The 24,357-nt window shown below is 34.5% G+C and overlaps 1 long non-coding RNA gene across 2 annotated transcripts; it reads left to right on the top strand.

Annotated features, from left to right (window-relative positions):
• Positions 1–16,973: 16,973 nt before the first annotated feature.
• LOC136830261 (uncharacterized) lies at positions 16,974–22,844 on the top strand. Of its 2 annotated transcripts, XR_010850621.1 has the most exons (5): positions 16,974–17,250; positions 18,156–18,243; positions 21,269–21,691; positions 21,941–22,081; positions 22,461–22,844. It is a non-coding gene; the product is annotated as an uncharacterized lncRNA (long non-coding RNA). The 2 variants fall into 2 exon arrangements; XR_010850622.1 differs by lacking the exons at positions 21,269–21,691; positions 21,941–22,081 and having other exon boundaries at positions 16,975–17,250.
• The last annotated feature ends 1,513 nt before the right edge of the window (positions 22,845–24,357 follow it).

Here is a 24,357-nt window from a genome sequence, read left to right as displayed (position 1 = left end):
TCCAGCATCAGCCTTGTCTCTTTCAGAGGGAGTTAGCCAGAGGGAGACATCGGTTCGTTTCTCATCGAATCTCTAAATATGGACCTAGCGAACGTGACCACTGGGGTTAGTACATCACAGCTGTTCAATCCCTGATTTTCGTATAGTTTTCTCATTCAGCTTCATTCTCTCTTCGAACATAAAGCCAGACCCTAATCTCCATCCATCCACTTCCTCATGACCTCATTATTTGTTTTCTTTCCTCATATTTCCATTCTCCTTACTCCTTTTGCCCTTCACGGATAGGAACTCATTCTTGGCGTAAAAACTGCTATTAGAAGGCCAGCGATAATGGAAGTCCCATAAGGCCAGTATTTATGAAGGACCCAAAAATGTTGTGGATATAAGATGGCCTTATCTGCATGACATTTGCTTTTATTATTATTGCTAATATTATTTTTACTCTTAGCATCTCATAATCGCATGAACTGATAAAATGTGGCAAAAATTCACGGTATTTATTATAAGTAATAATATATTTTTAACGGTTACATAGCTGGGGTTTTTATTATTATTATTATTATTATTATTATTATTATTATTATTATTATTATTATTATTATTGTTATTCAAAATATAGAAAAATTGATATAAAAGAATTTGAAAAGATATTAACGGTGCTTACACTGAATGGAATACCCACATGCAATGAATATTAAGAAAATAACAAATGGGAGTAAATCCAGTTAAATCTATCAATATTAATATCTATCATATATATATATATATATATATATATATATATATATATATATATATATACATATATATATATATATATATATATATATATTATTTATATATATATATTAATGATTGTATATAAATCACGGTGTGATAACAATTCCATATACATTTATGTATATTATACACACACACACATATATATATATATATATATATATATATATATATATATATATATATATATATATATATATTTATATGGTGTCCAGAAAATTCAGTCTCAGAAAATTTGGTCTTGGAAAATTCGGTCTGAAGCTATTTTTCTATAACCGTAATGCAAATAACTTTTGAATTTTTTCTTGTCGGCTTGGTGTCTTTACATTGTATGATATAATAATTATGGACTACCAAAAAAATGTGTTAAGTAAAACAATATTTGAATAAATATGTTTATTTACACTTTGAATAAAGAATGATTAAGCTAAAAGCAATAGGTTTTAAAAATTTAGTTTGGCTATATCCAGCATACTTTTCTACTAGCGTCTCAATACGTGTCAGGTTTCACATATATAAATTTTTTCTCTCTCTCTCAGCTACAAATGTAAAATTTTCGTTTGTGTAAGAGTCTCAACCTTTTTCAGAACATCGGTGAATTCCAGAAGTTGGGATTTTTGCTTGGTAAAGAGTCTTCAGGTTGAGTGAAATCCTTCCGAGGCATTATATATGCATATTAGTGCGAGGTAATTTATCCTTAACACGGCTTCGGATGTTCCTGAATTCCATAGGATATAAAGGATCTTCTCTTCTACGGCGCCTTCCAAGGATTGCACCGGTATCTGTTAACGTACTCTGTAGTTATTCTTATGAATGCTGTAACTGAAAATAAAAACTTTGATGGTTGGTGTCTCGTAGAAATAGCATAGTGATCATATGATGACAAAAACTACTAGCCATTTTTGTTTAACCATTATTGTAATATAATTGCCTAATTTTTGTTTATCTGACATTAAACTTATAATTTACTGAACAGACGTATTTTTCCTATTAACTGCACCAAATTAAGAAAAACAAAAACTGCTCTACATACAGCATAATTTCGATGGGCTAAATAATGAAATACCCAATTTTCTGGGCCCAAATTTTCTGGGACACAATTTTCTTATCTTTTGTTATGAAATTTCTATAATGTGTTTACATGTTTTTTTTTTGTTTCTCTTGTCTTTTGAAAGCAATGTTAGAAAGATTGATTTAATTTTATATATTATTTGATAAAGCCTTGAGATTAATGCTCAATGTAGATTTTGAGACCGAATTTTCTGATAAGTTTTCTGAGACCGAATATTCTACATATATATATATATATATATATATATATATATATATATATATATATATATATATATATATATATATATATATATATATATATATATATATATATATATATATATATATATATATATATATATATATAAATATGCAAGTAAGATAAATCTATCAATACACACGCGCACACACACACACATATACAGTATATATACATACATGAATATTCGGTCCTGAAAACTTGGTCTCAGAGAACTTATCAGAAAATTCGGTCTCAAAATCTACATTGAATACTGATGCCAAGGCTTTATCAAATAATATATGACATTAATTAAATTTTTCTAACATTATTTTCAAAAACACAAAAGAAACCTAAAAATATTTATTTAAGATCAATTCAATATATTTCACAGAGAAAACATCAGAAATGATTCCAGAAATCTGGAAACGTGTAGGAATTTTTGCCCAGAGACAAAATCACCTGGCAAATATTAACACTGCAAGCAACTTGTGACCTTCATGAGTGCTGGAGGAATCTCGTAAAGCAAATAATCGTCGAGGATTGTTGTCATGGCTGAATTGAAAGAGTCTGACGGCAGGCTTAATTTTATTTCGTAAACGTGCAAAAATAGTGTACCCATCCTTGCACTCACACGCAAAGAAGCTTTTTGTCTATCAGCTGAACTGTTTTTTTTTTTTTTTTTTTTGTAAAAGAGAACTATTGAGATAGCTTTGTCTGTCCGTCCGCGCTTTTTCTGTCCGTCCTCAGATCTTAAAACCACTGAGGCTAGAGGGCTGCAAACTGGTACGTTGATCATCCACCCTCCAGTCATCAAACATACCATATTGCAACCCTCTAGCCTCGGGAGTTTTTATTTTTATTTAAGGTTGAATTTAACCATAAGCGTGCTTCTGGCAACGATATAAGATAGGCCACCAACCGGCCAGTGGTTAAAGTTTCATGGACCGCGGCTCATACAGCATTATACCGCGACCACCGAAAGATAGATCTATTTTCGGTGGCTTTTATTATACGATGTATAGAAAACTCGATTGCGCCGAAGAAACTTCGGTGCATTTTTTACTTCTTCACTTGTTTAATTGATGTTTCACCTATTCTAAAATCCCATCTTTTTTCTTCCTGCTATTTTCCCTTTATGAACAACCCAACTAATGAGTAGCCCGTTATATTTAATTATTTTAGGCTTCTCACCAGAATTTTTAAGGTTTTCTCATTCCACCTGTAGTTTACGAGATTTTTTCTTTTGTCATGTGCATATCTAGTGTCCTAAGACCATAAGCTTTATTTACTTCACCTATAGTGAATCATTTTTACATTATGTTTGTTCTCAGTCTTATTTTCATCCAGGAACATGCAGTTTATACAAATCATTTATATTATATATATATGTATATATATATATATATATATATATATATACGTATGTATATATATGTATATAATATATATATATATATATATATATATATATATATATATATATATATATATATATATATATATATATATATATATATATATATATATATATATATATATATATATATATATATATATATATATATACATATGTGTATGTGTCTGTGTGGGAACAGGATTATCTTTGTAAATAAATGCATAGTCTAAACACGAGTCTAAGCACGAATATAAGGCTATTTCATTCTAAATCCTCAATGTACATTTACCTAAGGAAATTTTTGTGGTGCCGTTATTTGTTTATCGCATTCAAACGATTTCACTTCCTTCTCAGAAATGAACTGGTTAACCTCTGAAGATGTTGGGGCTATTTCTGCAACGTGTTGTTCATTCTTGAAAATCGCATTCTAAAAAGAATGGCACAAACGTAAGCCACTACTAAAGAAAAGTGAAAGTATATTTGAATGATGTTTGGGTAGTAAGAACAACGAGAAAATAAACATGTATATATCAGCTATTTACTGATATATTTTTCATCGTATATTTATTTCTCATACACTTTTTCTCGCATTTTCTACATGTTAACAATCTTATCTATAGGCACTTGTACTGGAAGTCAGTGCCATTTCAGGCTTGTTCGACGCTAGCTTTTTCTTCATAGAAAATAATAATAATAATAATAATAATAATAATAATAATAATAATAATAATAATAATAATAATAATAATTTGAGCTTGCAACCGATATCTGAAGAGCTCAATGACTAGAATTTACCATCGCTGTCTTTAACAAAAGGCAGAAAAGCAAACGAGTTTTGAGAAAGGAGCTAAGAATAGGGTGGATGTCTCCAGAGCCAAAGAAAAGAACGAGAATAAAGGGCGACAACAATGTCTGAAAGATCTAAAAAAGCCTTTAAAGTGAAATTCACACAAAAGAGGTACAAAGGATATAATAAAAAAAACTATCTAAAAAAAAGTAAAATAGGAAGGAAGAGATTCTCAAACAAGTGCATCTGCGAAAAGGGAATGTCATCAAGAACACGAATTTGATTGAGCTGTTGTACTCTTCATCTATTTACTTTTATTGAACTTTTCGTGTTGCTTCTTTCCTTTTCGTTGTCTTCATTTTTTCAAACACGGTGCTTGTAATGTTTTGTATGTAAATAAGCTTGTAGTAAAATCTTGTTTCGTTCAAGTGACTGTCCATGTTGAATGATAATAATAATAATATCAACAGTGACGATTTTCGTTGCCCTGGTAGGTACTATATTAGGTTGGTGTTATACCAGCACTAGTTCTTTTACGAAAAATTCATAGTACGAGTAAACGTGGTTTCCTAAATGTTAGTAAGAAGTAGTTTGTCATCCGGGCTTAAACAAGATATTGTTAATGTAAATAAACGTGATATCTATCTTGTAAAAGTGGGTTGACTGAGAAAAGTTACAGTGATATATATTAACGTACTACATACATACATACATACATACATACATACATACATACAAGACTGAAAAGCGAAGGCATAGATGACAAAAGAAAGATGAAATTAAGAGAGAACTGCGTCAGGCTGAAGACGAATCCATCTCGACGGATGGTGCAGAAGAGCGAAAGTGAGTCAGGGAATTGCCCAAGACAAAGAAAAATGACTAGCGCGTTCTAGCTTCTCGCAAGGCTGGGTCCTTGGACTCGAGCAATTTTTGATGCGTGAACACCATGGGGTCCATACGGATGGTGGGCTGGAGTAATTTTGAGCAGAATTTACCAGTTCAGTAGTTACTGTTATGCTTAATTTAGCTTTGTGTCCATAGCAGTGGCTGATTCTCAGGAGATACTAGAGCGAGGAGACAAACTTTCAAATACTTTTAGAGGGCCAAATCCAACTTATTGCAGGTTTTGTCTGAGACGACTTATAAGCAGAATTTATCAGTTTTGCAATGACTGTTATGATTAATGCAACGTTCTTGAACGTAGAAATGACTGATTCTCCGAAGACAGGCAGACGAAGGAGACTCCTTTGTGACGTCTGAATCGACGAATTTGTTGCACACTTAAACTGAAGCAATGCATAAGCAGAATCTACTGGTTCTTGGAAAACGGTTACATTCGAGATATGTAACGGTAACACCGATGGAATGCGAACACTTGCATAAAACGTCATTCTTAGATCAGTTTCTTTTGTCTCAAGAAATTGATTAGGTAAAACGAAAAGAATAACTCACTTTTAAGAAGAAATGAATGGGGTTTAGGGGGGGTCTAATTGAACTAGAGATTTAGAGTAATAGATTCCATGTGGCTATACAAGGGGGTTACAGCAAATTAAACGCATAATGAACTTGGAATACAAACATTTTACATAACACTGTATAAAATTTTGCACTGGTAGCACTGACGGGGAATCTGGGAATACTAAAGTGACCATCAGGAACTTTTATAGAATTACTGAATGTACTTGAAATTTTGTAATGGAGCATTTATCGATATTTCAGGGTAATGCAACAACAATCAATGCTTTCCCTTAGAATGTCATGCTAAAAATAGGTTTTTTAGCCATTTACATGCTTACATATATCAATCTATATATATATATATATATATATATATATATATATATATATATACATATATATATATATATATATATATATATATATATATATATACATATACAGTATATATATATATATATATATATATATATATATATATATATATATATATATATATAAGTGAATGTTTGTATATTTGTTTGCCTTCTATAGAAATCTGAACCGCTTGACAGACCCAGATAAAATTTTACACACAGGCGGACGCCTGAGCGTGGGGGCTGGAACGGCTCACCGCTTTATACATGTCACTCCAGAAAGGTTTATAACTCAAAATCAAACCCCTACCCTGTGACAGAAATACAAACACGGACAAAACATATGAAATTTTCGTTTTTAGTCTACCTTTTCTTCAGTATCATTATGGGAGCCACCAATAGCTTGGGTGGAAAGCTCCAAATTTTCTGTTGGTGACGTCATTAAACTCCTCCCACTGCAAACGCTCAGATGTATGGTAGCCCGAAAAATTCGAATTTCCTCATTAATTCGTTAGTTCCTGCTTCGTTTTTATCTTCGTGACGTTTTGGTGACGTATTTTGTTATAATGGCGTATTTCGTTATAAAGCCGGTTTAAATGAGGTCTGGAATAATCGAAATATCACCTTGGACACTCCAGCGGTTGACAGTTGGAATTAATTATCGTACGAATTGGCAAAACGCTTCGCCGCATACGGAAGATGAGTTCTTCTCACGTTGCTTGGTACTGAGTACCTGGAAGATAGCGACTGAAAATTCTAGATTAAAATTTTACAGGAATGTAGATCATTACATTTGGAAATCTTTTCCGAAAGGCACTCGCAGAATTTACGTGTATGGAGGGTAAATGTACAGTATACGGTGCAAATAGGGATTAAATTAGGAAATGGGAACTATTGCACTTCGAGGAACGTCGAAGTGCTCACAGCTTACACAACACTTCAGTTTTGTACCTTTGGCTGATGTAATCACACACAGTAAGGAATAGTATTCCCGTCATTTCGGAAAATAAAATTATTGTTTATGGTTATTTATTAGAATGATATATAATCATTTCTATCTTTTATCAACACGTATTTATTCAAAACAATAAATAACCGATTGTCTAACATTCCTCCAATAAGGGAAAGATTTTGTTTGATTCATGATTACGTCATTACCAAAGGTGGGGGCTGACCAAGTTTCTAGATGCCGTACTGACATACTTTGCGGAATTTTTTTCTAAAGATCCATGTAACTCTATACTTAATTCTACTCTAAGGAATTTGATGTCATTGTAAAGATAATGAGTTGTAATTTTTTATGGTATGTTAAGAACGTCCCTGAAACCAATATAAAGAATATGTATCACTCGTTGAGTTTAGCCATATTGGAAAGTGTTTTGCCACTTTTTTATTATTTTGAAGAGGGGGTGGAAGGCTAACTGTCGCAGCAATTTACTTGATAATAGGAAAGAAATAAAAAGGCGTAACAGAGTATAGACTAAATATTTCTTACTAAAAAAGACATCTACTCACATACAATATTAATGGATGAGCTTAAATTAGAGCCAAGGTGTTGGTTCAGCTTTTTATGAATTGGGCAGTGGAGTTTACTTTCATTATAGTAACACATGGAAATATTGTTTTAAATTTTTATTGTATGATTTGGACTAATAACAGCCAACAAATAGCGTTAAATGAATAATGCCTATATATATATATATATATATATATATATATATATATATATATATATATATATATATATTTATTTATTCATATTCTGATCAGACAGTCTAAGATACTTCCCAGATGAAATACAGCGGCAAACTGTCACAAAATTGATGTTAACCTGTCCACATGTGCAATTACCTGTCAGCTGGTCGGAATTATTTAGGTAACACAATCAGTTCATCCGTTCCTGCGAGTGGACTGTCTCCGCCCACAAACTGTTGTCTACACGTAAGTTTTAACGGCAGTTTTGATGAACTGACAGAAGAAATGGCAGGTAAACTTGATCGTGAATACACGGCCTAAGGTTGTTGAATTCTATGATATTGAATGGGTGTGTTGGGAAAGAGTGAAAAAGAGTGAGAGAAGAGGAAGAGAGAGAAGGGGGCTGTTGGGGAGGAGAGAGAAAGAGAGATAGTTTACTGAATGTCATTCAGAGTTTTTCTGGGCAGGTCTGGGTTGGTCACCTGGTATATATATATATATATATATACAGTATATATATATATATATATATATATATATATATATATATATATATATATATATATATATATATGTATAATGTGTATGTATAATGTATGTATGTATGTATATATGTATATATATATATATATATATATATATATATATATATATATATATATATATATATATACTGTATATATACTATCATCTTCCATGTTCCTTTATTCTGGCCACAGCTGATGTTGGATCTACTGAACTGAGAGTTGGATCCAGTCCAGTCACGTACCTTGTTAGTGAGATAAGCTCAATTGTATAAAATGTATATATACATATATATATATATATATATATATATATATATATATAAATATATAGGTATTTTTATATATATATATATATATATATATATATATATATATATATATACTGTATATATTACCTTAAAATTGTTTCACAATTCTCTATCGACTAAGTATACATGAAGCTGTTATTAACAACGAAATTTCTTGAAAGTGCTGAGAAAGCCATAGATGGCTAATATAGCAAGGCCAATTAATCTTATCATTCTCTCTCTCTCTCTCTCTCTCTCTCTCTCTCTCTCTTTCTTTTGCTCTCGAATACAGAGTATTTTGCCACCTGACCTGTGCTTTGATCATGAATTGAATTGAATTGAATATAGAATTTCGGCTGAAGGCCAAGCACTGGGACCTACGAGGTCATTCAGTGCTGAAAAGGAAATTGACAGTAAAATGTTCGAAAGGTGTAAAAGGAAGACAAACTCGCAGTTGCACTATGAATCAATTGTTAGGAGAGGGTGGAAGGTAAGATGGAAGAAAGAGAATATGAAAGGAGGGACAGTAAAAGAAACGAAAGGGGTTGCAGCTAGGGGCCGAAGGCACGCTACAAAGAACCTTAATTAATGCCTACAGTGCACCGCGTGAGGTGCACTGGCGGCACTAACCCCCTACGGAATGTGCTTTGATCATTTGATTACAGATTTACTTGCAACAAAGAGAAAGAGAGAGGGAGAGGTGTAACAGTCCTGTATAAGCAAATCACAAGGTCCTGATTCATCTTGAAGAATAGAAGAGAATATAGAATTTAGGCCAAAGGCCAAGCACTGGGGCCTATGAGGTCATTCATCGCTGGAAAGGAAACTGAGAGTGAGGTGGTTTGAAAGGTGTAACCGGAGGATAACCTCGCAGTTGCATTATGAAATATTGTTAGAAGAGGGGGTAAAGTAAGAAGGAAGAAAAAGAATATGAATGGAGGTACAATAAAAAAAAAATGAAAGGGGCTGCAGCTAGGGCCCGAAGGGATGCTGCAAAGAACCTTAAGTTATGCCTACAGTGCACCATGTGAGGTGCACTGACGGCATTACCCCCCTACGGGGATCAGTGTTTAAGTTAACTCCTGTACCCGTTGTCTGCTGTACCTATTGCGCCTCTTTTGACAGAAGCAGTGAATTATGCATTTGATGATTATGGGGCGTCCTACCCGCGGTGTAAATGGGATTGAGTCAGCAACTTCATGCCAAAACGACAGCTGGAACTAATTCTAAAGGAAAATAGTTGCATTTCATGTGCATATGCATATACAGGCCTATCTATTTATCTATCTATCTATCTATCTATCTATCTATATATATATATATATATATATATATATATATATATATATATATATATATATATATATATATATATATATATATATATATATATATGATAGTAATAAAATAGCAAGGACTATTTAAAGCGGATATCGCCTCCATCATCAAACGTGATGAAAATGTGTACTTGCCAAACTCAAGCTGAGAAAGTTTCGCTTGCACTCTGTACAGCAGTATGCAAACAAACCCGAAGCAGGGGAGAGGGAAAGTAATAATAAATAATACTTCTTCACTCGCTAGGCATAAATGGATTGTGTTTTAAAGTATTCGGTACCTGCGCGCTTTTCACACCTTGTAAAAATCTCTGACGTGGGGAAAAGCCTATTCCTCTCTTTTTTTTTCTGTAAAAGAAAACTACTGAGATAGCTATTTGTATGTCCGTCCGCACATTCTCTGTCCGCCCCCAGATCTTAAAAACTACTGAGGCTAGAGGGCTGCAAATTGGTATGTTGATCATCCAACCTCCAATCATCAAACATACCAAATTGTAACCCGCTATCCTAAGTAGTTTTTATTTTATTTAAGGTTAAAGTTAGCATGATCGTGCGTCCGGCACCGTTGTAGGTGCCAACAACACAGGCTACCTGCGGCCGTTGCTCAGATTTTCATGGGCCGCGGCTGAGAGTTTCATGGGCCGTGGCTGAGAGTTTCATACAGCATTATACGCTGTACAGAAAACTCGATTGAGCCGAAGAAACTTCGGCGCATTTTTTACTTGTTTATTCTTTAATTTTATCTTCTGGCCTCTTTTCATACAAGCTGAGACCAACGGACGGACTACTTAAAAGCCCAAAGTAGCCCAAGCCCCAACCGATCAGGAGAAATAATGGCTGGTAAAAAGAGGTGCAAGGATTTTTATATGTACTTTCGAAATGCCTTGTATAGAAGATTTCATAGCTTAGTACGGCTTCCGTACAAATTTTACATGGATTTCTGCAAATTTTTTCATGAACTCATGTGTTAACCTATGCAAGACAGTTTTACTGAATCTGGTGCAGAATTTCGCATGAATTTTGTACAGACTCCTGTATAAACTTCTTGCATATAAAGCCGCCTTTATAAATTTCATTTTTATTCAGCATTAGTCACAGTGTGCACACATACAAAGGGGACAAGCCAAAAATTCCGCCTACTTGCTGAGCAGACTTCCGCATAATAGGATACACATTAACCCTCTCCTGTCCAGACGGGTCGACCCGATTGTTTATGCTCAGGTCTCGGTCATTTACTCCTGGGTGAGCAGTTGAAGAGCTAGACGCATTGGAAGTTTCCACAAAATCCTTTCTAATTTTACCCGTGTAGTTTTCATTATCACTAAGGTAGTACCACTGGAAAGCTGAAAGTTTATTCTAGCGTATATTAAAAGTTTTTAGAAATAAGATAACACCTACCACCGTTTTAGATGTAATGAAATAGGACCAACAATAATTTGTAGCATTTCTTATTCTTTTCCTCTGTCTTCAAAGGTCAAAAATTATATTTTCTGATTAATCAAATGTAACAAATTTTACATAAGTAGACAGAACATTCCTTACTTATAGTGATGGTAAATATTTCAGTCGAAATAAATTAATATTTTATGAATGACAAGGCAATTAACAGAAGCGACCATCAGGCCCATTACGGGTGTTTAGTTTATAGCCGGCGTTGGCAGCACTGATGGCTAGGTTCGTCATTGTCCCACGTGGAATAAGTGAAATTTAAATGATATATCAACGAGTTTCTTTTTTAAACAAACCCAACCGCAGAATTGGGACTCAACGATGCTTTTTTTTAAATTTCACTTATCCCACGTGGAATCATGTGTATATATATATATATATGTATATATATATATATATATATATATATATATATATATATATATATATATATATATATATATATATATATATATATATATATATATATACGCGAAGTGTGACCATGGAAACGTATTCATCTCTACATAATTCTTTATTTCCAACGTTTCGTAATAAAAGGCTTTATTACATCATCAGGAATCTGTTAAATAATGAATAAAATTACTTTAAAAATTGCTCTTAAAATCAATAAAATCCATAAAATACTTACAGTTAAAATACAAGATTAAAAACGAAAAAAAAAAAAGACATAAAAGCAAAATCAAAGACTGCTAGCCAACCTTATACCAAGAAGGCAGAAGACAGAATGCATAAGAAAAGTTAACTCAGGTACAGCTGAGTGGAGGAGTTTATATATATATATATATTATATATATATATATATTATATATATATATATAAAAAATGATAAAAAAATGTCATAAAAGAGCTGCGTGTTCCAAACGTACCAAAGAACTATCATGGTCGAGGTGGGTTAATGCCGAAGCTAAGTACAACTTCCCGCTCTCGACGGGTATATAAAGTACACCAGACTCGGCATTAATTTATACCTCTCTTGATGGCTCAGTGGTAACGTCGACTGGAGTTGCTGGATGGCGCGTCTGTGTCGTGGGATCGAGACTCGGCAGTGTAATCGGGGATATTCCCGAGGTAGCGTGGATTTCATATTAAGCGACATTTGTAACTTCATTATTGTATATAAATCACGGTGTGATAAAAAAATGTCATATATATATATATATATATATATATGTATATACAGTATATATTTGTCTGTGTAATGAAAAAAGCGAGAAAGTGTAATGAAACTGGATAAAATAAAATGAAAATTACTATGAACCCTCACAAATATAATTCGTTTCACTTAAAATAAAAATTCATGTACAGGCCCTGGAAACAAGCACAGTTTTTTTTTTTCCTACTTGAGCAGTTATTATCACTGCCTCATCTTGTATTGAACTGAAATAAAGCCCTGAAAATTCGTATCACCACCTTTTGTATAATGCGAGTGAGTTTTGAATTACAGCAATTTGCTGTTTCCCAAGCCGAAGCTTGATATTATTGGTTCATTGTTTATGTCCGAACTGTTACAACGGTAGTTTGCACGTGGGGTAACTATCATTGCTTCAGTAACAACTGACGTTACTACTACAGCCCAGTTGAAAAAGACAAATTGCTGTTTATCACAACACGGCAGTAAACAAAACGTGGCGAACAGGAAATCATGCAATTTCTGTGTAGTTTAGTTCAGTATAACCAAGTGAAGGGTAAAATATAAAAAATTCCGTATAAGTTAATACAGAATGACATAAAAAAGTACGTAGAAGTGAATTTACAGAAGGACCTTTTAGTACATAAACATATTGCATATTACAAAGGTAGGAAAATGTGTTATATACAGTATATTTTGTGTGTATACGTATGATGGGAATGTGACTGGGGAGGGATTTAGGGGTTATTTATATTTATTACAATGCCTAGTTACTTAGGGGATCGTTAATTATGTACATTATATTGACATAATGCAATTCCATTGTGAAACTACATTATTACATTAGTTTTACATTTTGTTTCTTGTTCTTATGGATCCAATAATTTTTTATTTCTTCTGAATTTGGTTGGGGATTGTTATGGGAGTGACCTTGACCTTGTGTTTCTCCTCTCAGGCGGTTGGTGGGGAGGCCTTGCCCTAACTCCTTCCGTCTGGACATTTCAGCGTCGGCTTGGTTGTTATATACACAGCCTTTGTTATTGTTAGATCCCGACATGTGTTGCTTTTACATTTTATTCTGGTGTTGTCTATCAGTTCTTGTAATGCTGGTTTCTTGTTGTGTTTGTCTGACTTTTTCATATTTTCTCACTTCTACATTCAGTCTTTTTTCAAAATTCTGGGTAAGGTTTTGTCGAGTATGTTCATTCAGAAGGCTATAGTGGTATGCAATAGTAAAATATTAAAGAATTAATGGTGATTACGAAATCCATAGCTGTATATACATATGCAAATGTAATAATAACATGAGCTTTCGCATGTTTCCAAACATACTTCTTCATATATACAATGAAATATTAAAATAGTCAACATTAATTAAGCAGAAGCGAAATTTCAATCTTAAAATGAACATCCAGTAATTATAAGGTAATTAAAAGGTTGATTTGCTATGGATAGTTGCCTAACAAGCATAAATTTTGTGACCATCGATTCCATATCCTCAATGATCTCCGGTCAATATAGTTTATATTGTCGTGATTGTCTTGTTCAGTAGTTAGGGGAAGTCCTACTCGGTCAGCATCGGCACCCTAATCATGCCTTTTTTTTGAATTTTGTACCTGGGTTCGTCAACAACTCTTTCCCATATTTCTACGGACTCACCATAACCCATAAGAAAGGCATTCTCTGACTCCCAGTTTTTGTGAAATTAAGTCTCGTTCATTTTTACTCTATCAGAAACTTAGACACATTTCCTAGGTAGTTTATAAAACACGCAGAGGATTCTATTCAGAAATTCTATAAATTAAATATTACATTGAACGCCATAACGCTCATAAGCCAGGACGCGGAATCATTATTCAGAAAAGTTCCTGTAAACGACATCCTGAATTTCGTAAGGGAAAAAATCAACTCCTTACGAAGGCCTTTTTCCTCTGGGCAGTAAAATAAATAAAAAGTTAAATAAATCAAGCTCCGTGTAACAAATAACATGCCCTCTTTTAACTGAAAGGCTTACAAAGATTTGAATTGGGATAGGCAGCCTGCTATTCCTCTTTAAGCCAGTGTCTGCATGTACTTTAATGACTCGATCCCAAAGTGGTGTTGGTGCGACACGTTGATATTTTCACGTTCTGGAATAATAGTTGAAAAGATTTTGATATCTACTTGCAGCAAAATTAATTCACTTCTAGCATTACGTTCAAAACTGAATGAGAAAAGGACAGGAACTAGCCTTCTTAGGTATATCAATAGAGTAACATTCAAGAACAGTTTCAACGTCTATAGAAGACCAACGTTCTCAGTTTCTTGCACTCATATCCTAACTACCATGACATTGCAATTTCAATGAAGACTGAGGTATCAGCGTAATTTTTTTCTCGGAGGACCAGGAACCTGTTCTGACGGTTACATAGACAAGGAGTCGATCTCATATGTAAACAACTCAACTACGTCGGCGGAAAAGCCATCAACCAAGCCAGTAATATATCTCTTCAAATCAATGGGCATAACAAAATAAGGGATATACCAGCAAAATAAAACTCCCGTACGTAGAGGCATTAAGAACATGTGTATAGGAACATCGAACCTGGCAACCCTTCTGCTTTCATATCGAAGAATCGTAAAGAATGTTCTTATTAATGTCCATCAAAATAAAGCAGAGTTGATATCAACTTACACCTTTCTTGATGGGTCAGTGGTCAAAAGTCACTGTACATCACCCATGGTCAAAATTACAAAATTGCTTCTAAATAAAGCAACGTTTCGAATACCACTGGTAACGAATCACTTAACAGTTATAATTCTTCTGGTTGTAAGCTAATTGTGAGGTATAGTGAATTAGGCAATAAACGATATTTGTGGCTTAATATTTGTGTGACACACACACACACACACACACACACACACACACACACACACATATATATATATATATATATATATATATATATATATATATATATATATATATGATCATATTTTTAAGAGCTCCACCTAATGTATTGAACTGGATATTTTATGATATTTGTGGCCTAATGTTTGTGAATATAAGAAAAACCCTCGGTGTATAAGACAATTTCTACAAATTCATAATTAGCCACTCGTTACAAACTTACCACTCAGCTATCGTGATGAAGATGGGTTGATATCGATTCTAAGTACAAAACCTGAATTCGACAGGCATATACTGTACAGCAGAGTCGATGTCAACTTATACCTCTCCTGAGAACTGGTGACGAAACATTTATTAATCACAATTCCTCTTGGATGTAAGTCAAGTTATTCTCGAGGTGTGGTGAACTGGATATTAGAGTATATTGGTGGCTTAATATCTGTCTATCTATCTATATATATATATATATATCTATATATATATATATATAAATCATATTTTTCATATTTTTCAGAGCTCCACCCACACACACACACACACATATTTATTATATATATTTATTATATATATATATATATATATATATATATATATATATATATATATATATATAATCCTCTTGACAATAGTTTTCATAGCTCCACCTAATAATATCGAAACAGGATTCGAATATCAGGCGATTAACGAACAATATGATCTGGTTTCAGTAAATTCATTGAACACTGTTTGAATTAGCCGCTAATTATATCACTTACGACAGATATAAATGATTTATTTAATGCCACCTTGTCCTCCTACCTTCTCAATTTCCCCCACATTTTGGGATATATTTATCACTGCAAGCCTTGAATCCATATGTCAAATCGCTGAAGGTGACCTTCTACCGTGGCAGATTACGAACCTACGCAAATTTAATCAATAATAATAAATTTAATCATAAAAATTACTTTGCATTCATTGGTGCGAGTTAATAAGCTCACCGTTGAATCACCTTAACAAAAGTGTTCTATGCTATTTTTGTCTATGACCATTGTAACGCCATGTTACATGAACTAATAATAATGATAATGTCCTTTGTTTCAGCTCCGGGCCATGTAGGACGAACGATAAGATGAACACAAAACAGTGTACTAAATTAAGTACGCTAGTAAAAAGTAACATCCATGAACTCTTATGCCCAAGCACTGCTGAAAACAACAGCAACAACTATAATAATAATAATAATAATAATAATAATAATAATAATAATAATAATAATAATAATAATAATTCCAGATAAAGACCAAACACCGATACATAATTCAGGTAGTTTACTAAAAAGGAACAGTAAACAGCAAATCTTAATAATAATAATAATAATAATAATAATAATAATAATAATAATAATAATAATATTTTTTTCAGATGGGCTAACTACTGATACATAATTGGGGTAGTTCACTATAAAGGAAGAGTGCCCGGCAATTCTCAATAATAATAATAATAATAATAATAATAATAATTATTATTATTATTATTATTATTATTACTATTATTATCATTATTTCTGTCGATTTTCTGATCATCGCCTTAAACTTGTTCGGTGGCGGAAGGGCGTAGGGCGATAAAGTCACGTCCCACAAACAGGCGGTTGCAGCGGTCGTTGGCTGTTATCCTCAAGAGCAGCTTGTTTCAGTGTTGTAGAGTACCCGGCTTGTTAAGGCAGGTTTCGTTGATACTAACTCGACTTTCTCGTTTATTTGTGTTTGGGAACTCGGCAGTACTGTACTGGACGATCGTTGGTTTCGCGTTGTTTTACTTTGGTTTTTTGTACAGTCCTCCATAGGGTTGATTCCCACTCTGACCGGCCCGTGTACGTTTTCAAAGTAAGGTGCTTTTTTTTTATTTTATAGTTGTTTTCTCGTCAGTATCGTAACTCCTGCAGAATATGAGAGTAGTTCTTTTTTAAAAATTTTTCTGGTATGCTCTTCACTTCAGGCGGTATTTTGCTATATAGTCTTGGTGCGCAGTGTACAAATGCTATCGAGCTGACTTTTACAATTTGTTGTAGGTTCAAATAGCCTACATGCTTCACTTGCATGCTTTCTGTTTACAATATTAATTTGCGGTCTAAGGAAGCTCGAGCAGTTTCTCAGAAGTGTCGTATTGTGGATAGACTTAGCAAGATTTCAGGCGTGAAGGCGTGCTTCAAGGTTTGTTAGGTTGGCGAGTGGATACTGTTGCCAGTTTTGCGTTTTTTATTTCTCAAATGTTTACAGTATTTTGTGATACTTGATCTATGACATACAGTTGTAGTATGAAAGTTTTCCGTTCGCTTGTTTTGTATCTTCAAATATTTGTATATTCGATGTTTTTGTAGTGTAAATTCTTACAATAACTGTTCAAAATGTCTAGTATGTAAGGTATGGTTGTAGATTGCCCTTCAACGTGGTATTTAAGACTTATTACTAGTAATAATCAAGCTGAACTAGGTTGCTTTGAGTGGTAATTCTATGCACTTATGCTGCAATAGGGCAAGTCTTGCGATGCAAAAGGGTTTTGTTTCTTGAGGATTAGAGAGGCTTAGACTACAATAACCTTCTTGATATGGGGTATGTCAAGTTGATTTGCTTTAATTATTGTGGGCTTGTGACAAACTAGTAATGACTATCAGTATTTATGAACCCTTGCTTGCTGCTCCTCGTCCCAGCTGATTGTAACCAGTGGTCAGCCTTTGGTTCTTTCCACTTGCTAGAACATTTTGGGCTTTAAAACTATTTTCTTATTTCAGGTCAAGGTGTGTCGTTAAATAAGCATGCCACAATGAGTTATTGAATTCATAGATGTACCGATACCTTATGACTAGACAGGATTAATGGGTGAGTATTTTATTTTTTTTAGTGGTTTTGAGCAACCCCCCGAACATTTTTAGTTTAGTTTTTTCAGAATCAAAACTCGTAAGTTTCCATTTACGTTTAGGCTTTGTTTTAATGCACTTGGGTTATTTTTTAGATTCAAAACCTTAGTTTTAATAATTTGGAAAGATCTTTAAAATTGCAAAGGTTAAAGTTAACATTACCAACTTTGAACATTTCAAGAAATTTTAGGATTTGTTTCAGCTTCAGAACTTTGTTTTCAAGTATTTAATTTTTATTTTTGATAATTAGTTATATTTTAACATCAAAAGCGTGTGGAAGGTAATTTTTGAAAGTTTACTATAGAGTAAATCTAGTATTTTTTAGGTTAGTGGATTTAAACTTTTTTTACTTTTAAACTTTTCCTTTATGTGATTTGATCTTGTAATTTCAGCTTTAGTTTTTTAGAAGTGTAAAGTTTAGTGTCTATTTTGGAAAGTTTTTGAACAGTAACAATTTTGAAAGCTCCTGAGTTATTGCGTTTTTCAGCGTTTAAGTTTGAATTGAGTTTTGCATTTAAATTTGCGTTTGAATTGAGTTTTGCATTTAAATTTGCGTTTGAATTGAATTTTGCATTTAAATTTTGCATTTGAATTGAGTTTTGCATTTAATTTTTGCATTTGAATTGAGTTTGCATTTAATTTTTTGCATTTGAATTGAGTTTTGCATTTAATTTTGCGTTTGAATTGAGTTTTGCATTTAATTTTGCGTTTGAATTGAGTTTTGCATTTAATTTTGCGTTTGAATTGAGTTTTGCATTTAAATTTGCGTTTGAATTGCGTTTTGCATTTAAATTTGCGTTTGAATTGAGTTTTGCACTTGAATTTGCGTTTGAATTGAGTTTTATTTGAATTTGCGTTTGAATTGAGTTTTGCATTTGAATTTGCGTTTGAATTGAGTTTGCACTTGAATTTTTTGAATTGAGTTTTGCACTTGAATTTGTGTTTGAATTGAGTTTTGCATTTGAAGTTTTTGAGTTTTGCATTTGAATTTGCGTCTGAATTGCGTTTTGCATTTGAATTTGCGTCTGAATTGCGTTTTGCATTTGAATTTGCGTCTGAATTGCGTTTTGCATTTGAATTTGCGTCTGAATTGCGTTTTGCATTTGAATTTGCGTCTGAATTGAGTTTTGCATTTAAATTTGCGTTTGAATTGAGTTTTGCACTTGAATTTGCGTTTGAATTGAGTTTTGCACTTGAATTTGCGTTTGAATTGAGTTTTGCACTTGAATTTGCGTTTGAATTGAGATTTGCACTTGAATTTGCGTTTGAATTGAGATTTGCACTTGAATTTGCGTTTGAATTGAGATTTGCACTTGAATTTGCGTTTGAATTGAGATTTGCACTTGAATTTGCGTTTGAATTGAGATTTGCACTTGAATTTGCGTTTTTGAGATTTTTGAATTTGCGTTTGAATTGAGATTTGCATTTGAATTTGCGTTTGAATTGAGATTTGCATTTGAATTTGCGTTTGAATTGAGATTTGTTTTGCGTTTGAATTGAGATTTGCACTTGAATTTGCGTTTTTGAGCATTTGAATTTGCGTTTGAATTGAGATTTGTTTTGAATTTGCGTTTGAATTGAGATTTGCATTTAAATTTGCGTTTGAATTGAGTTTTTCTTTGCCCACTTCCCAAGTCCACCTTTGCCGGGGTGGCGGTGCCACCTGCCAGGCAAAGGTGGACTTGCTAGTTGTGCATGGTGACTTGGTCACCATGCACAACAGGAAGTTCATAAACAAGCATGGTGACCATGCTCAATGGGAATTTCAAACCAACCAACTTCTAACTTAGGATAGAACTGCAAGGTTGATAGTTTTCGTGTAGCTAGACTTTAATGGGGAGTTAGATATGGAACATGAAATATAGAATAGGATAGAATTGGGTAAAAGTTTTATTATATAGATGCAGGGGTTAGGATAAAGGTAATAAATGCTAAAGTCTATCTCTTAAAGATGATGGGAATAGACTGGGGTAAAAAAATGCAATAGTCAGCGCTAGGGAGGCATTTGAGAGTGCAAGTTGTTAATAGCAGAGGGTATTACAGTACTTGAGCCCTTGGTTTGGTCATGAGATGTCAGTCTGAATGTATTAGTGCATCTGAGAATAGGGTAGTAATGTATTAGTGCATCTGAGAATAGGGTAGGGTAACTGACATACTTTTATAACTTTAACTTTGAATTTCATTCCCACTAGTAAATATGAACTAGACAGGTAATACGTGGATCTTAATGATTTTCTAAGAGGCCTAGGTCTTGTGATTTTAAAGAATTTTTTTCGACACTAATGTCGTGGACATGTCAGGTATTCTAATGGGCTGGTTAATAGTGGTAATTGTAATTCAAATTTGGATAGTGTTGTTAACGTCGTTCCGTCAACGTGCTCAACATCCCCCCTCCCCTCTCCCCCCAACTTACTCTTCAAGCTAAACTTTCATGTTAGAAATCGACAGTTCAGATTGCATTGCACATTTTCATCGACCCCTACCTTCATCCACCTTTCCTCCAGGGCCGAAGCTTGCTTTGGGAACCCCTTTCTAATTCTGAATTCCCCAACTTGAATTGCCCCTTGGGGTTGTGCAGTTTCAATTCCCTTAAGACTGGATACTAAAGGACGAAAGTTGCCAGATAGTAGTGTTTGCATTGCATGTCCCCTTTTACTTAACGTTGCACTAAAGTTAGATAACGGTTGTTTCAGTGTAAGACTGGTGCCCTATTAAATGCATCTTAAAGGATGGCACTCTATCCTGGTATCTTTTTGGGGCTTGAAGGAACAATAGCAGCAATATGATTTTTAAAGATTAGTGCCAAAATAAGCTACAAAAGCGCCCTCCTTTCTGCTTTGCTTGGCCGATAGATAGGCCTCTTGTCTATTTGAACCTGTGAGAAATAGTGAAATCTGGTTCGGGTTAGTTTCAAGCAGTAAATTCAGGGTTCTATGGCATGCTTAGCCTAGGGCAGTAACTGGCTGGCGCCCTTTCTTTTGGTACAGGAGCTGTGACCCAGTCAGGCCATTGGCCCCCCTACACCCTTCCAGAAGTAATAAAAGGCCACGGCGCCAGACGCTCGCTCTCACACACAGTCCAGTCGCTAATGTAGGAGGGCACGAGTTCAGACGTCCCCCTTCTTCCCTCATCGCCACGTGGAAGTAGCTGCCCTTTGCTTTGTACTCCAACTACGTGGCCAGTATCCATTGCAAGTGGGGAAGTGCAAATCCCAGAGCAAGCGGAAACTCAACTGCAGCCCTTCATCATCGCAAGGGCGCCTTCCTTCCCGCACCCGACCTACGACCCGAGAGTAGTTCCTTGGTGAGGGAGGCCTTTGTCTTCACACACGCGTGAACCCTGGCAGAAGACGCGGAGAAGGACTTGAATGACGCTGGATGCAGACGTCAGCCTTGCGCTCCTACTATGTGGTAAAGTACCCAGAAAGAGTTGCTTAGTCACGTTATGTTTGCCCTTGGGCATTTATTAAACTTCTGGGCCTGTAACTTTGTATTCCCTGAGCTTCTTGGTTCAATCCCGGCCCATGTGCTCACTGCCTTCTGGCTCTAAGTCACTAGCCAAGCCTCGAGGATGTCCTTGGTGCCCTCAGCGCACTCTCGAGTAAATCATTCCCCAAATTCCAGCCTTAGATTGTAACCTGGGTCCTCGTATCGTTTCAGAAGGACGATCGTAGCAGAATTCTCCTTGGTCCGTGTTCCTGGCATTCCCAAGCTTTTCCTCTCCCCCCTGCTGCAGGAGGACTTCTGCAGCAGCAATTTAACGTGCATTAATTCATTTTTCCCTTTGATCTTGTCTGTCATGTAAATATACCTATTTTTGTATCCACGCGTTTCACACACATCCCTTTGAGAAAGAGCCCTCAGCTCCTGTAAAACTCCTTTTATTTTTTTGTTTGATATGTTCCTGGTTATCTTTCAAGGCCATTGTAGAGTAAAGTACTGAATGTGGAGACTTAAGAATTACTGTACTTGCACCAGGAAACACAAGATTGTTAATGTGAAAGTTGATGGCAGTTTGAAGTAACAATAATATATACACATACAATATAGTATTATTAATTATAATAACCTTTGAGTAGCTGCTGGGACTAACTGAACAGGCTATTTTCACCTTAAGAGGGTAGATTGTCATGGGCAAGTTTAGTATATTCTAAAACCAAACTACTTTTCTTATGCACAGACTCTTGGTGTAGCTGCAGCAGACCATAACAAGACACTAATACTAGGAAAGCAACGCTTATTTGTTAAGACTGAATATCCTGTGAGGATGCGAAGCGCTCTGAATTTGGTTACCAGACCACTAGAACTCAACTTGCAGGTGCTATGCATGTCCTGTGACTGTTCGAAGCGCACTAAATTCGGTTACCCTAACTATAACTCAACTTGTAGATGCTGTGCATATCCTGTGAGGTTTAGAAGTGCTCTAAATTCGGTTACCCAGACAACTACAGTAGAACTCAACTTGTAGATGCCGTGCTCTACGTACTATTCAATTTTTTAATAATCTGTCTACTTTGGATATTTACGTGTATGAAGACCAGCATAATATATAATGTCTGTAAACCATTGTCCATTTCTTTAACCTCAAAATGTCATATGATGATAGACTTTGTAATACTCTTTGAAAGACAATGTCCCATGAAATCAAAGGAATGGTAGTTACTGTTGATTGGTTAACAGAAGTAAGGAGGGGAAGTTGATATGGGAAATGAAGTAACTGAAAGAACTGTTTTTAATCCTGAAGAGATTCTAGTTTATTTAGCTATTCAGCAGTGATATTGTATTTTGACCCCTCTGACAGGAATAATCAGTGTTTATTAAGATCATTCCTTATGATCTGGAGATCGCATTCGGCTGAGCACTTGTAAAGGTGACTTGAGAGTAATAGTCCAAAGTGAAAATTCACTTTGACATAAGATACCGCAAGAAAATATTAAGGATAAGATCCTACTGGGTTGAATTGTATCCAAATTGCTATGTAAAGGTTATAATTAGTTTGTAAAACAAGTTAAGCAGGCAGCAAATTTTCAATAGGGACTTGTCCCGAGAGCAGTTATTGCTTATGCCTATAGAATTGAAGTTACTGTGACTCTGTGGTTATACAACACAGGCTTCAGTGTATGCTTGTATGTATCGGGTAAGTGAGGCGATAGAAATACAGCGTTTTTGCATTATGAATTGTTTAATTAGTTGGTGGCCTTGTCTCTGGATCTGAAGTTTTTGAATGTTAAACTTGCCCAAAGGATTTCGTGAGGATGAGGCTTGTGCTTCTGGTCCTTTGTTTTGACAGTCTCTTGGTAATACATGGTTTTACAATTGCGAGTAAATTCAGTTCGCTTTAGGATTGAGAGCTCCAGGACAAAAACTTAAATCTTGGCTATGATCCGCAAACTTCGGATAGCTAAGGTTAGTCACCTAATTCTGGCTTTACATCTGGTTTGTTGTTTGTGCACCGCTACGCAAAATCATTCTTCAATATTATGTCAATACAAAAGAAAAGCCAGAAAATATAAAGCACCTATTTCGTCGGTTTGTTTTGAGATATTTCCTTCATGGCCGTGTAATAACTAATGCCGATAACTACGGTAAATTATTAAATAGTTAACTGCTGAGCTATCCGCCAACCGATTACAGAATTATGACCGCGTGAAAACATGTCCTAAAATACTTCTGCCTCTTTTTCCTTACTCTGATTCGCCCAAATGATTTGTGCCGATTTGCAGGATTTTGATAGTTTGTCGCCCAAACGATATAATGAATAGTTGCCCAAATGATATATTGACTAATGCCCAATGATATATTGACTAATGTCCAAGTTCGCCCAAATGAAATCCGCCCGAAAAAAGGTTACATTAAGTTAATGGTGGACTGTAATAAAATCACAGGAATTATCAGTCATAATTTAATGGCAAAAAAGTTCGTTTTGTGGTAAAAATCAATAGAACAAATAATACGTAAACTTCAATTTTTTTCTGAAAATGTGCTGTGTAAAATACAGAATTTAGTAAAATCATAGGATTACATTCTAGATAAATATTCAGTGAAGAAAGCAAAACCTATTGCAATGATATACTTGA

The sequence above is a fragment of the Macrobrachium rosenbergii genome, chromosome 46 (assembly GCF_040412425.1).
Source record: "Macrobrachium rosenbergii isolate ZJJX-2024 chromosome 46, ASM4041242v1, whole genome shotgun sequence".
Lineage (NCBI taxonomy): Eukaryota > Metazoa > Arthropoda > Malacostraca > Decapoda > Palaemonidae > Macrobrachium > Macrobrachium rosenbergii.
The sequence above is the reverse complement of the archived record's forward strand: the minus strand, read 5'-3'. Positions and strand labels throughout refer to the sequence as shown.